This window comes from Andrena cerasifolii, chromosome 8 (genome assembly GCF_050908995.1).
Source record: "Andrena cerasifolii isolate SP2316 chromosome 8, iyAndCera1_principal, whole genome shotgun sequence".
NCBI classification, from domain to species: domain Eukaryota; kingdom Metazoa; phylum Arthropoda; class Insecta; order Hymenoptera; family Andrenidae; genus Andrena; species Andrena cerasifolii.
Genome location: NC_135125.1, coordinates 6,135,904 through 6,150,246, shown reverse-complemented (window position 1 = coordinate 6,150,246; position 14,343 = coordinate 6,135,904). Strand labels below are relative to the sequence as shown.

Sequence of the window (14,343 nt, the reverse complement as noted above, 5' to 3'; positions counted from 1 at the left end):
GTTCGTGTCTCGCGTGAGCTGAACGCGCTCCTCTGTAGAGTTCCAGCAGGCCATTGCATTCCCCTTTGCGGAGGGTGTCAGGGTTAACGGTAGTTTTAATAGACCCACGCCAAAGTCGTTGTTCCCTAAAAGTGGAGAGCGTAGTCGACACTCTTTCACCAGGCTTCGGCTTAATTAAATCTATCCGTCTGCTAAGTTGTTGCCCGTTGTTTCCCCGGATTTTCCAGCGGAATTCCAGGCGCTGGCTGTCCGAGGGAAATTGCGCGCTGCTCTAAGCGTGACTGAATCATTATTCAGGCCGGTGATTAAGGCCAGATGGCAAAGTTTCGTCCCCGCGCAATATAATTCGGGATCCTCTTGTGTTGTTTCAGATTTCCGTCAGCCTCGTCCAGCCCGACTTTCGTTCCAGCTGTCAGGTGAGTGACGTTAATATCGCCGATGGGAAACGCGGGGCTTGGCCGCTTAAGGGATTGCCGTCGCGCTCCGAAGGGCGTGCGTGGGTGGAGAAAGGTCGACCAATGGACACCGAATGAATGTTCTTCGGCGGCTGGTCCGGGCGTGTCAAGTAATCCTCGCTGTTTAAATCGAAATATCCAAGTATTTCTCGCGGCTGCTGCGTCAGTTTTCTTGCCGAGGCGGGCCGAAGGTGATCAAACAGAGAGCGGTCAAATATGCCGAGATTTTCGACGCGAGCTGATGCCGAAACTCGAGTAAACTCGGGACAATATTTGCTCGGTAAACCGCTTTCGGTTATTGCGTCCCTTAGGCGCGTGCAGTTCCGCGCAAACATGACTTCTTAATGTTATATTTATCTTTGCTGCGCGAACGCGAGGGACGTTATTTTTCAAGCAGCCGCCGTTTTCCGCGACGCTTCTGCTTGCAGTGCAGTCTGACGACCTAGGAGATTTAATTAGACGTATAAATAGCTTCGCGTTCTTGATTTTATGCGGGTTCCTTTGGGCTTCAATGCCCGCTCAAACCGATAGTTTGAGAAGCGTAAGAAGTATAAACCTAGCCGCCGAATCGCCTCGTCTTCGGCACCCTGGGGCTCCAATTTGTTCTGCGAGAATTCTATTGGGAAAGTATTCGGTGGAGAGTTCTCCCACCTTTAGGAAATTAGAATAGACGGCGAACTTCTTGATTTAAGTGGAAATGTTTATCAACGGCATCTCGTTGAACAGAACGCGAAGTCTCGAACGTTTTCAAAGGCCAAGCGCGGCTCGTTCCTTTGGCTGTTGCGAAACAACGTCAAGGGGATCGTGTCCTGGTGAAACAGCGAAACGATAGAGGACACCCAAGTGCGGGGAAAGAAAAGGTGCAACCACGGTGTCGCTTTTCCGCAGACAAGGAGCTACCAGGCACACGTGTGCGTGTGCATCGCCGCGCCAGGACAGCAAGATGAAAATATGGAAACAGGAAGGACGGCAGGAATGATTGCATCTGAAATTGGTGGGAAGAGTGACGAATAGCGACTCGAGGACGGCTCTGGTGAAAACACCCTCCCGCGGGTACACAATTTTTAACGTCGCGTCTGCTTCCTGCACTCCACCCGCGTTCCGTGTTCTAAAACGCGACGTTTACCCCGATAATTTCATGCAGGCTGACGAAAGTCCGTACATCAGGGAGAGAGAATGTTTCCTTGCGAAAGGCACAAGTTTCTTTCGTTCTTTTACGTACGATGCTCTTTATATCTCGACACTGTATTTCCGTTGAACCATCGAAACATTTCTGTGCAAACACTTGCCCTGGAACGGTGGTTTGTTCTATACCGTGATCCGCGCCGATTCGTCAAGGTGTAACACGGGGGACAGCGACAGCTCGTGGAGAAACGGCCGCTTGTCGCAACGGAGGGGTGAACGTGACGGGCGTTATCGAGGGAACGACGTCGTAGAAGAAATCACGGGACGGAGTACATACGCGTGCTGGGCCTTTCTCAGTGGAAAGCGCGTGGTGCACGTACATGCACAGAGGGTTGGAGAGGGTGGGTGGGCGCAAGAACGACGCGGAAAAAGGAAGGTGGGCGTGGGTGCGACGAAAAACGCGGGAAAGGAGGAAAGAACTGCGGCTGGCGACGAGTAAAGAATGCATTGAGCCAGACCGAATGGCCGACCACGTAACGTCGTACTTTTCATTCTGCGATCAGCGCGTGCTTGCCATGGTAAAAAGGCGCGAGAGGGAAAAAAGAGGGAAAAGGAGGAGAGAAATCGAGAGGGCGAATAAAGATGGAGACTGGCCTGGGTGAGAGGCAGAGTTGAAAGAGGAGTGTTTCTTTGGCGAAGGAAGAAAGGCGAGGAAGCGCGAGGAGGAGAGACGTACGAAGAGGGCGCGGGAAGGGGTGACAGAAGCGAAGCGGAGGAGCAAAGGAAGCCGAGGAAGTGGGAGGATACTTACTTGACGGATAAAGGAAAGAAGACCACTGGGAAATGAGGCAGCAAGGAAATAAAAGGTTGCGGAAAGGGGAAGGAGATTTGAGGAGAAAGGTGATGATCGTGCTAATCAAAAGTTGCGTATGGAAAGGAGAAAACTTGTTCGCAGTGGACAGAAATATGTAATAAGAAACGCTGCGAGGGGAGAGGCAGCTAGGGAGAGGGGACGGAAGAGGTACACGCGAAAGAGGTAGAAAGGGGTGGAGTGCAAGCAAGCAAAGGCAAGAAGAGTCTGCATCACCTTGCATTCCACTTGACGGCACTTGTGCGTCGCCGCCTGGCTCCATCTTTCTCCTTCCTTCTCCTTTCACCCTCTTACTCCTTCCGGTTGCGCGCGTTGCACGCGTTGCTCCCCTGACATCCTCTTTTTCAGCGTTTCGTGCCGTGCAGCCGCTCGCGTCGCGACGATGAATATCGAAGTGGAGGGTGGTCGTAGCGGGGGCGTAGAATCGACGCACCACCGTGCTGGTTTAAGCAGCCCGACTGCCACGCTTCGACGATCGCGAAAAGAAGGCGACTCGGTGACGAATGCACCCTTCGTTTTCGCACCCCACGGTGAACCTTGCGACTGCATCGTTCAACCGTGCTTTCGCGGTTTAATCAACCGATTGCCGCCACTCTCGACGCCTCGGTACCTCGATTCTTCTAGTTTCCTGATCAGGCTAGTCCCGTCGCTTATTTCTCCTCGATCCGCCGTCTTTTCGCCCCTGCACGATCGTGCTCGTCGAGGCTCTCTTCTGCCTCCGCCTGGCGGCACTTACGAGCGTCGTAAAATGAGCAGACAAAGCCGAATCGTCGCGTCTTCAGCGAGTATAGAATACGCTGTCGAGTGGCGCACGTGCATCCGAATGGCTGCAAGCTCGACGATTCTTGAGAGAGCTGTAACGTTCGCCCACCACGCACGCGAGCAAATCGTAACCAGCTTTACGAGGTAACCGAGACCGCCAACCATCGATCCGTTCTCAATGCATGAAATTAAGACGTTCCCGGGCGTTATCAACGCACCCGGCTTATCGCTGGAGGGCCACCGCACCATTGTTCAGCCATGACTAGGGAAATCTGCAATGCGGATTCCGTTTGCTTCCAGACGGGAGGTTCGCTCGAATGCGCCGGGAGCCGTGCAAAAATTACCGCTCGCCCGGGGACTCGCGGCGACCAAACTTACTTCCCCGCCGTGGCGTAGGTAGAGTCAACTTTGCCGCGAAAAACGCGGCCGGTTTCGTTTCGCTTGTTCGCATCGCGGCTTTTCACTCGAACACGCCCGTGCTCTTTTCAAACTGATCTCTATTCAACGAGTTAACAGACCCTCGAAACTCGAATGTTTGTTAGTCTCTCCCTTGTTCCAGTCGGGACGACTGCGCGCGCGGCTGTAGTTGGACGGTTCATTGACGGCGGGCAAAATTGGGGGAGCAGCGCAACAATTTATCGAGGGCAATATTGCTTTCCGCTCTCTTCAACATCTCGCTCTCGTTTTCGCGAGCAAGCGGCCCCGCGAGTGTGCGTACAACCGTATACACGCCGCGTCACTGTCCGGAGAGAAACTTTATGTCGAGTCCCCATTGTGCAACCCTGTCGCGAAGTGTATTGCACCGGGCGCGTCTCTGTTCCCGAGGCAAACTGTTTGCATAATAATTTCGTATGCAAGCTCGGTTATCTGCGGTCGAAAGGGAAGAACCGGAGAGGGAGGGCGGGCGTCTTGAAGAGCGCCGGGGACAACTTTACGAGCGAACTCGTTTGAGACTTTTTCATCTCTCGGCGGATAGTCGTCCTATGCACCATAGAATTTTCGCCGGACTTTACGTGGGTGGATTTACTCTACCCTGCTCTGCGTCGTCGCGTTATTAACGCCGGGAAGATAAAGCCATGTCGTCGGTACATTAGAAAGTCCCAAAAGATTTGGGGGTAAGGGAACTCTTCCATCGAACATTGTTGATTGATCGCGAAGTAGTTTTCCATTTCTTCGAGGAATCCTTTGATTTGTGACAGTCCTGCTAGCTTTTCCATCCAGATAGCGAGAGAACGATGGGCTGAATTCTATACCAAAGAAATTTGTTTAAATCATCGAACCGTCTGGAGTGAGCTTGTTTAAAAGTAAGGCGAAGCGCGTTACTCGTTTTCCCTTGTCTTTCTCCTTCCGTTCTTGCATTAATGTAACAAGATTCATCGACAGACTGCCTCCGGACACTTTAACGCGAAATTTCTCGGAGAAAAATCGAGGATGGAAGCGTAACGATCCCCCGCCTCCGCCGTCTCGTCGGCGAGCGGCAACTTTTCAACTCTTAAAAGTCGATAACAAGTTCGCTGTAGCTCGGCGCGCATCTGAGATAGATTGTTTCCTTCCACCACCTTCGACTGGCTTTCGATAATTAATCGCCCTTTTAGGGGTGCAATGCGACTCGGTCTCTGTAGCCTGTTTCCCGGGCTCGTTACTCGGGAACAATAATAATAGTCGGACCGCGACAGCGTGATTAATAGTCTAATTGCTAATTGACATGGCACAGAGGCTCGTTCGCCTCTGTGTTAAGCAAATATGTACGTCGGGGCTTGTAAACGCGTGAACGCGACTTAGGTGCCTCGGCATACGTGGGCGTACTTGTGGAGCGCTATTCGAGGCAATTCTGGGGAGTGCCATTCTGGGGATAAATTGAGGGTAACTTCTTCTAAGCCCCCGGTAGGCTAACAGCGTAGATTCTTATGAACGTGGAGTACACAGAGCGCAGATTCTTCTAAACACGGGACACGCGAAACGAAGAGTATTCAAGGCTTGCAATGAGATGTCCTCAGAGACCTAGATCCAGTAGGATTTTCTACAGCCTAGATAACATATGGGTACACCGTGCAGGAAGGGCTGCAGGCTGCACTCGTGTGCGCGTCCAGCAGGATTAATGCTCGAATATACGACCACACACGGAACTTATTAATTTCGTGAACCAGAACCCTCCACAGCCACGTCCAAACGGTTTCTCTGATTTCACCAGGCTTCAGGCCGATTATGCGACGGATTTGAATTAATTAACGCTGCTGTAGCCTGCGAGCAGGCATCTTTGCACGCTTCCAATGCCCACGGTCCGCCACAAAGGGAGGGAACAGAACCATAACCAATCCGTAATACAATAATCCCATCCGTTTAATTAGCGAGGATATGCATCGAAAGTGTAATCCACGAATTAGCTAACTTTTCGTTTTGCACCTACCTTGAATACATAGGTATGAAGAATTCGTTTCAAAACTCCTCGTCGCTCTTTCCATCGCTCTCTCTCTCTCTCTCTCGTTACATTTCCCTGCGAATTTCCATAATTTTTACCGCTGATTTCCGCGACCCTTCCATCGAATATCCATATCGTTGGGCCGGCCACGCCGACGCATCGCAACCCGCCGGATCATCAACGACACGCTGCAGCATAATTTTCCCCGGGTCTCACCGACAATTATGCGCTATCATATTAATGAATCTCCGCTGTAGCCGGTAATCACGCGCAGCTTGGCTTGTTTACCCGGCGAAACGAGATCCGCAAACTGCCATTATAATTTCTCACATATCGGGGCCGCGTTAAATTAAATCGCGAAATTCTCGATTCGCTGGCCGCGATCACCGAACCATCCCTCGCGGCCGTTTCGATTAGCCGAATAATAGAAATTCAAACGAACCCCGGCCGCCGGTCGACGCCCCCGAAACGTTCCCCGATGGCTGCCGTTTAATGCCGGGCAAACGTTACATCATTCGCGATAAAGCATGGCAAACTTCCCGAGCTCCCTGGTGGCCCCGCCGGTTTTTCCTGTTTCCCACCGTGATCGCCGGTAGACGGACAGGAAGAAGAAGCTCGGCTTTCGTCGTCGGACGAGAAGCGAGTGGTAATGGAAACGCGGTAGGACGGGGCCGAAGTAAACGAAAGGTTTACTTATTCCCCGATGTAAGTGCTGCAGCTACTTCCTTGCGAGAGCCTCTCGGTGGCCGAGGAAGCTGCAATAACGCGAGAGACGTCTACGGGTGAAAAAGTGAGCGTTGCCTCGCGTAATCCCGCGCCAGGGAGCGGCAACTTTCCCGTGAACAGTCGCGTTTCCCCTCCCTTCGCTGGTCCCCGGGGTAGATCATCGATTTTTCCAGCGAAGGCACTCGGCGGCCCGCTTTTACGCGAGCGAGCGTAACGCCCACGAAATTAGAGGTGCCACAAGTGCCCTGGCTTCCAGTCCGATCGTTCCCCGGCGATGAACGATCTACAAAGGAGCGAAGGAAGGGTGGAAGACTATTTAAATAGCCGGAGAGCGATCGCCCGGCCTCTCAGAAGCCTTCTATTTGTTCGGAGTTTCGGGTAAACTGCGGATCGGACTTTAAAGGGGAGATCAGCGATATTAACAGGCGGGCAAGGGGATTTGCAATAAACGGAGACCGAAATTGTTCCGGGGGGGGGGGGAGGGTGGAATTATCCCTCGGATATTAGTTAAACGGATCTCCGTTCTCGATTTCATCCACCGTTATTATTTATCTCCACTCCGCGTGATATTAAAATTCGAGCGTGCAGACGCGGCGTTCTCAGATTTTTATTGCGCGGCGCGCACGTCGGTGCTGCTCCATATTTCTTCGTCTTTCTTTTACACTCGGTGTTCCATCGACGGGAAATCGAGCACGCGCGTAAATATTAATATTCGCTGCGCGTAGTCTGCGGATAGGTGTTTTTCGACTGTGCCCCGCAGTTGCGGCGGCGACGTGTAGCGCGCGCTTACCCTTTGACGGATACTGTATGGATAGTATGTAAGTTTAAAGCTGACTTCGCCGGTATCGATCGGAGTATTAAGTTGCCGGCACAGCCGACACCGATACACACCACGCTCCCTTGGGAACGCGAGCACCGGCCAGTGCAAATAACACCGGATCCAGTGGCGAAATATTACTGGCCGTTTCTCCATCGCAAGTTGTTTTCCAGCGACGTCGAGCCATTTTTCTCGCTGCCCCGGGAAAAGAGCGTTGAATCGCTGAGAGTGGCGGCGTCGCGTTAAAGCACAAACGCCGACGTTCAAGTTCTGACGGATGAAAAATGAAGGAGATGGGGTAATAAGGGATAACAAGGGGAGACAGCCAGAGTGTTTGCAGAAAGAATCGCGCAAGATCCAGATAAGTACGAAGGGGGGAGCGCAGTGTGATCATTTTAAAATTAAAATACAACACGTTAGTCTGACGCTGGAAATTAAAATTCATAATGACACTAATGCCTGTTCACCTATCGAGCAAGACCACTCGAATGGTAACGATTGCTGTAATTGCATGGCTTTCCGTAGCTTCACCTCCTTAATAGGCACTAGGCTGCTCTAACGATTAGTCGCCAAGTTATTTTAACACATTACTTAGAATTTGGCGGAGTCTTCGATACATTTTCGCGAGGCAGAGATGCGCAAAATTTGTATTTAAATAAAATTTCGAACATCGAAAAAGAAGTTAAATAATTTATTTGTCATGCGACGAATAAAGTTGACTTTACTGGGTATTCGAAATTTTATTTAAGTAAAACTTTTGCTCACCTCTGCACGAGGTCCGTCCAGTTTTTTCAGGATGGGTCTTTAATAATTCAGACTCACCCAGGTCGAAGTTTGGGTCGTCGCGAAAATTTGGCAAACGATCGACTAGTCTGATGACTTGCCGTCGAATCGCGTTTCGGCGGAGGGGTCGTAGATGTTGAAAGCTTCCATGGAGCTGCGATTGGATCAGTCAATAGCAGCAAACCGTGTGTTCAGCAGTAACCCAGGTTCGCCATTACCTTAATCAAACATCCGAATACAAGTTACAACGCGACGCGAACCAGAAATTGAATATTCTTCCTCCCGGTCTGCCGTCATTACCGCTGAATCTCCTGCTCGCCGGTTTCTCGCGCCAGCATTGTTTCCAGCGTGGAAAATCACTTGGAAATTTGCCGCGCGACATATTTCCGCTAATTCACGACGATAACGTCGAATTAATTTTACACGAACGGTAATTGCATAATAATTTTATTCAGTTATCGGTTATTCGTGTATTCCGTGTCCATTATGCCGCAGTTAAACGTTGTCCCGTCGATCGTAAATTCTGACTCTTGTTAACGGCGCGATCGATATCGATGTTGGGGAGGGGGGTGCAACTGGGAGGAAACATTCTCTAATTCACTCTGCTCTGAATTAATGGGCAACAGGAAAGCAAGTTTAACCGCTTTTATTTGAAACTGTGTAGTCCGCGGGGGATTTCGAGTCTTCGAAAAGTCGACCGTGTTTTTTTTTAGTTTAACACAGTCTCGAGAGCAGCTCTTGTCCCCTTTTGTCTTCCGCGCGGTTGCACCGCGAATTTCGAAGCGTGCTGTGCAATTTGATGCGCGGCACACAATTCCACGTAGGTAGAAATGTGAAGAATACTTTGATTTGGCTGCGTGCTACCTGCAGCCTCCATCGGTTCGAGGGTTAACCGCGAAAGAAGTCCAGAGAGGAGAAGACACAGTGCAGCAACAGATGGGAACGAATTGCGACAGAGAATTGCCGGTGCCCTGTTCCGCAGCAGTTTCTCTGAGAACGCTCGAGCAATCGCATTAGCAGGGCAGACAGAAACGGAAGGAAGGAAGGAAGGAAGGGAGGCGAGGGCCAACTGAAAGGCAGCACCCTTGACTGCACTCGACGAAAATATTACGATCCTCCGCTATCCGTTAATCCTTGAACAATAACCCTTCCCTCTGCTGTTAAGGGCTGGGCGTGTCCATTGTGCAGAGAGCGCGGTACAAAAGCTGGACAAATCAGAGGAACGATGGAATCTTGTGAAAATTGCACTCGAGCCCCGTCTATTGTACCACGGGGGATCTTTAACGATCTAACTAGTATTGAGAACGTGACGAAGCTCACCCTTCTGCGTCACAGTTCTTATCCAGTAGCTGCGGACGGAGGGCGAAAGGCAACGAGTAACGCCGCAGTAATTCAGGCGCACACCGGCGCACGAATTCTCGAAGGAAATTATTTGCAAGGTGCACTTCCGGGGCTACGGTTTGCGCAGCGGTGTCGCAGGGAGGCGAAATACAAAAATAACGCGGCCCCGGGACACAGGCGGAACATGAAACTTTCAAGGAACTCGTTTGCCGGTTCGATTCGAGACGTCGACCTGTATCGATGCACACGCACGCACATGGACACAGGCGGCTTGCCTGTGCCCGCACGCGCGAGGAGAAACGACTGCCATAGGTTTCCTCCTGATATAACTTCCGTGTTTGCGTCTCGTCCTGGGGAACAACTGAATCGCGAAACGACTTTTTCGCGGGAAATACTCGGGCCTGGAGTTTCTGCTAAGCGAGAACGATTTACGACTAGCTGCTTTTTCAGCAAACTGCCTGCCGATGGAGAATAGAACGAAGATATGGGAGGAATACCTTTGCTCGAGGAAGAGGAGTTGAAAGAAATTTCGTCATCGAGGCACATTGGATAAACTTAACGAAGTTTTACTAATCTTTGGCGGAGTCTGATTGTGCAATCGCTTTCGCATTAAAGATCAGCGACGTTTGTCGCTGGAATTGGCTATAAACTGATGGTTGCAGGAGATGATAACAGTGAGTCGCGATTTAAGGGGTCATTCTACTTTGATCGGCCGAAAAATGAAGCTATTTTTAAAGATTTTTTTTCTTAATAAATACAACGTATAATGAAATAAATCTTATTGGATTTTATTTAGCTACTCTTATATTATACAGAAAAATTAAAAAGATTTCTTTTAATTTGTTTCAAATGTTTTTTTTTATAGCGTCACTGTGACACCTACAAAAAAGAGGTGGTGACTTCGTGCCGTAGGTGATTTCGCGACTCAGGCTTATCCGAAACAAAAAATTCGACAAGATTCTTAATCTGTACGAATGTCGCTATCGCCCGTAGCTACATTAACAATTTTTGTCGAAAAATAACCGAGATTTTTCGCGGGGAACGTTCGCGAAAACACCTTTTTGGAGAACTTTTCATTTCAGACCGGCGCCATTTTGTTATTTCTTAACAAAAATTGTTAATTGAGCGACGGGCGATAGCAACACTCATGCGGATTAAGAATCCTGATGAATTCTTTATTTCAGATAAGCCTGAGCCGGGAAATTACCTACGCCACGAACATACCACTTTCTTGTAGGTGTCACATTGACGGTATAAAAAAACATTTGAAGCAAATCAAAAGAAATCTTTTAAATTTTTTTTGTATAACATAAGAGTAGCTTAATAATTTCCAAAAAGATTTATTTCATTACATGTTGTATTTATTGAGAAAAAAATCTTTAAAAATAGCTTCATTTTTCAGCCGATCAAAGTAGAATGACCCCTTACGTAACAGGCGCAAGACGTTGCATCGAACGACGTTACTAAGAACTGTTCTGGAAATTTCTCTTTCATATACCTATCCTCTTTGAAACAGCAATGTTTTCTGTGCTCTATGTCCGGAAGCTTAGGCAATCAAGTGTTTAGTGTATAATTCGACAGGGACCCGCGTGGTCCCCTTCAAAGTGGACGGTGAAACGACGCACGCGATGGTCCCAGACCGCCATAAAGCATCCTCAGCCTCATTTATGACCAGGTCTAAAGCCGTGGGTTGAAAAATCGCGGCGTTGCGTCGCCAGCACGCAGTCGCTTCCTTCAATTTTCGTTGCCCATAAATCTCCACGTGCCCGCCGATGGAATTTCTACAGCAACCCTCCACTTTCGGTAAATCGCTGGTTGATGCCTCGCAGTTGATTGATATCCCTTTGCATAGCGGCCTCGAGCGTCGAAAGACACGTTGATTTTCTGGGGTCGCCAATGGAATATGTTAGTTCGTTCGCCTCTCCGCGTTTAATTCAAATTCAAGGGAATTCTGAATCCTTTGATTCGATCCGGAGCGGATGTCTTCCTGTTGATATTTATCGCAGACGGCGCACGCTAATTGCCTGTAATTGCTCGCCACCGGCAATGCTGCTTCATTTACGAATTCGTGGGAAATTGAGGTATTTAAGCAGACGGCCAACATCTCCATTTCGCGTCGCTCTAACGGGAATATCCCGGTGTTTGTGTGAATTGCCGTTGCTTCAGTTTACGGAGATATCTACTTGGGAAACTGTTCCTCGCTTTTACTAGAAGTCGATTTGAAAATTTTAACAGCAGATTGGATAGCGCACTAACGCCTCTGATGACTAATTGCGGCAGCGAGGATCGTCGTAGGAAAGTCTTCATTACCTCGGGGCGAATGAAAATGATTGCCGCCAACAATAATGGTTGTGGTCGTCATTAAACTTCCAGAATCGAGCACCGTGTTTGCAAGCGTATTTCCCGGAACACTTGTGGATACAGTTCCGTCCCGTTCTTCGTTCTTCGTTCTTCCGCGTCCAATTAGTCGATGCAACAATCCAGCGGGGATACACCGCCACCCCCGTCGTTATTCGCGAGGGTTGGAGCGGCAAGTTCGGGTGGGACTGCATTAGCAGTCGACAGAAGCGTCGTTAGGGATGCGCGCGAAGGCGGGATCGCGAGCTTGGTGTCTGATAATTGGCGGCAGTGCAACGGAGATGCATCTCGTCGCGAGCGCAGCCGTAAGATTCGAGTGGCGTCCCGAAGCGTACCCTCGCGCTTGTTATTCGCGATTTTTCGATATTAGTGTCCCAATAGAAAAGAAAGAGTCTCTGGAAACAGCTACTCTGCAAGCCCAGCACTATTCGCGCAAATATTTCTAAAAAATTCCTCCTTAAATTCTAGTTGAATGAAGATCTAATTAAGCAGAGTGCCGCGATATCCAGGGATCGAAAAATCCTAGAACTCGTGATGTAATCGTTCAGAGTCTTCTGCTTATTATAGGAATCGATTTCCGTTCGTAGCCGTAGCCTAGCGGCATCCTCTTCTTAAAATACACATAAGTCATTCCATCGTGGCGACCGTGGTTATTCCTGGCCGTCGGGTAAACGAAGGGAATTCTACGCTGGGGTGGTGACAAATGCGCCAGAAATTACGGTCACGCGTGCACCACACCTTCTCGCAATAATAACTGGTCACTTTCCATCGCGGCTTTCCTATATTTAGAGGAGTTTCCTCGATGGACGGCGGGAAATCGAGCGGAAGAGTGTTGGAGTCAGCAATTAGTTTTAAAGCTGATCTATCAGAGGTGTATCGTGCACGAACTTCACAGGGAGATTCGCGTGAATTATCGATTTCGACGATCCACTTTGCATTTTATGACACTCGAAGAAATTCAAGAAAGGAGGAGTGACAAGTGTCTACGAAAGTTCGTCGAGTTATTCGTGGACCGTCTGCCAGCAATATAAAGTCAGCGAGCACCGTGACGGGGGAAAAGGGAGGAAAATAAAAATATACGCTAGTTTCCGGAAAGCAATTGCCAAGACGCGGTCTGGGATACCTTATCGACTCGAAAGTTTGCGCTCGAAGGCAGAGGCTTTCATTTTCCCCCGGCACTCGTGGCTGGAGCTTCGTCGTGGACGTTTTTGGAACGCCCGACAGCACGGGGACGCGTTTTCGTCGTCCCTTGATCCGAGAAGGTAATCGAAAAATGCCTCTCCCCAAAATATCCGGAGTATTTTCGTTCGTCGAATTCTGTTGTCTTTCGAATCGCCGAAGAGAAATTCAGTAGGGATTTTCGATTCAATTTCTAAGAGAATTCGATGAACTCTGTGATTCCAAGTTGAAGGAGAGCTCCAAGGGGGAAGACCTTTTTCCCTCCCTTTTTTTTTTTCTGTCTGCCTTCGTTAATTTTCTCCGCTCGAACGTCACCAGCGATCGATGGGGGAAGAGGTGGCCTCACGTTCAGCAAATATTGTTCGTGAGTCTCTTCCCAGACGAGATCTCTCTCCTCGATGAAATAAATCCGATTGCATTTTGCTACGCGAAGTATTTTCCTAGGGGGAGCCGATAAGAAAACAGGAGGGCTATGGTCCCTATTAAAATTGCCCTCGAAATGGGAGAGTAATCGTTTCCCAAGGAGCTGAGTCGGAAGAACGAGTGGGCGAAAAATTCCAGCTGAGACTCTTAGGCGAAAAACTTCTCAAAGCGAATTAACGAAGAAAGTTTTCAGCCGCGGTGGTTACTTTCGTTAAGAATTTTAATAACAAGCATCCAATTCCTTAACCCAGTTCCTCTGTGCACGGGGAACATCTAATAACCAACTAATAATGCAAAGCAAAGACGCTTTGAAACTTTCGAAGCACGAGATTATTGAAAATTACGAATAATTAATTTCAACGCGATACTATATTCAGACCGTCCAAAGGATAAAAGAATTTTCACGACCGAGAGGGTTGGGATTAAATCTCCTTTAATCCCGTTTCCCCAGTCGCAGTAATCTTTCCTCTTACGAAAAAAAGAGAAAGGAGAAGAAACCCCTATTTACGAGAGCACATTTCAAGCAACGAGGCGTGCTTTAATACGTTTCAATAAATCTATCCGGAACAAGCACCCGACGTTCGCTCAATTTGCCATTAGAGAACGGGGCGCGAGTGGTCTTTTTCTCCGGTGACACGGAAATTTCAATAGAACCCACCGGCGGGGAGAAACGGTTAATTAAAATAGCAATTTGTCGTTGGGACCCGCCCGAATCAAAAATATACGCGACTGGCACGTGACAATTTCGAGAGAATTGCAATGCTAACGAAGATACACAGAAGATACAAATGATAGTTTCATCCTTCCATCGTTGCTTGCCTAGTTGCTTGCCAAGCGAGGAGGCAGTGCGCAGCGGAGCAGAAGGGAAAAGATATTAACCCTGGGTCGTTTAATTAAGCGTATCATTCATTCGCAATTTCTTCGAACGGTTCCGCCTCTGGAAAAATCCACAGGCTGGCAGAAAGAGGATCGAGACGCTCAATTAGCCGGGCCCGCGCGAATGTATCTCGGCGAGCAAACAGAATTTTCGATTTCTGTGTTTGATTTTCCCGGTAATCGTCGGCCGGCGCGCAAACACCGCTGG

The 14,343-nt window shown here is 49.2% G+C and overlaps 1 protein-coding gene across 2 annotated transcripts in view; it reads left to right on the top strand.

The window, feature by feature from the left end:
• LOC143372090 (RNA binding protein fox-1 homolog 2) overlaps positions 1 to 14,343 on the top strand; it is a 228,523-nt gene that overhangs the window by 43,054 nt on the left and 171,126 nt on the right. The window contains exon 2 of one of the 2 annotated variants that reach the window (XR_013086207.1): positions 372 to 416. The exons of the other annotated variant lie outside the window; for it this stretch is intronic. The gene's annotated coding sequence lies outside the window, so the exon portion shown is untranslated. The remainder of the gene's footprint in view (positions 1 to 371; positions 417 to 14,343) is intronic. 2 annotated transcript variants of the gene reach the window in all.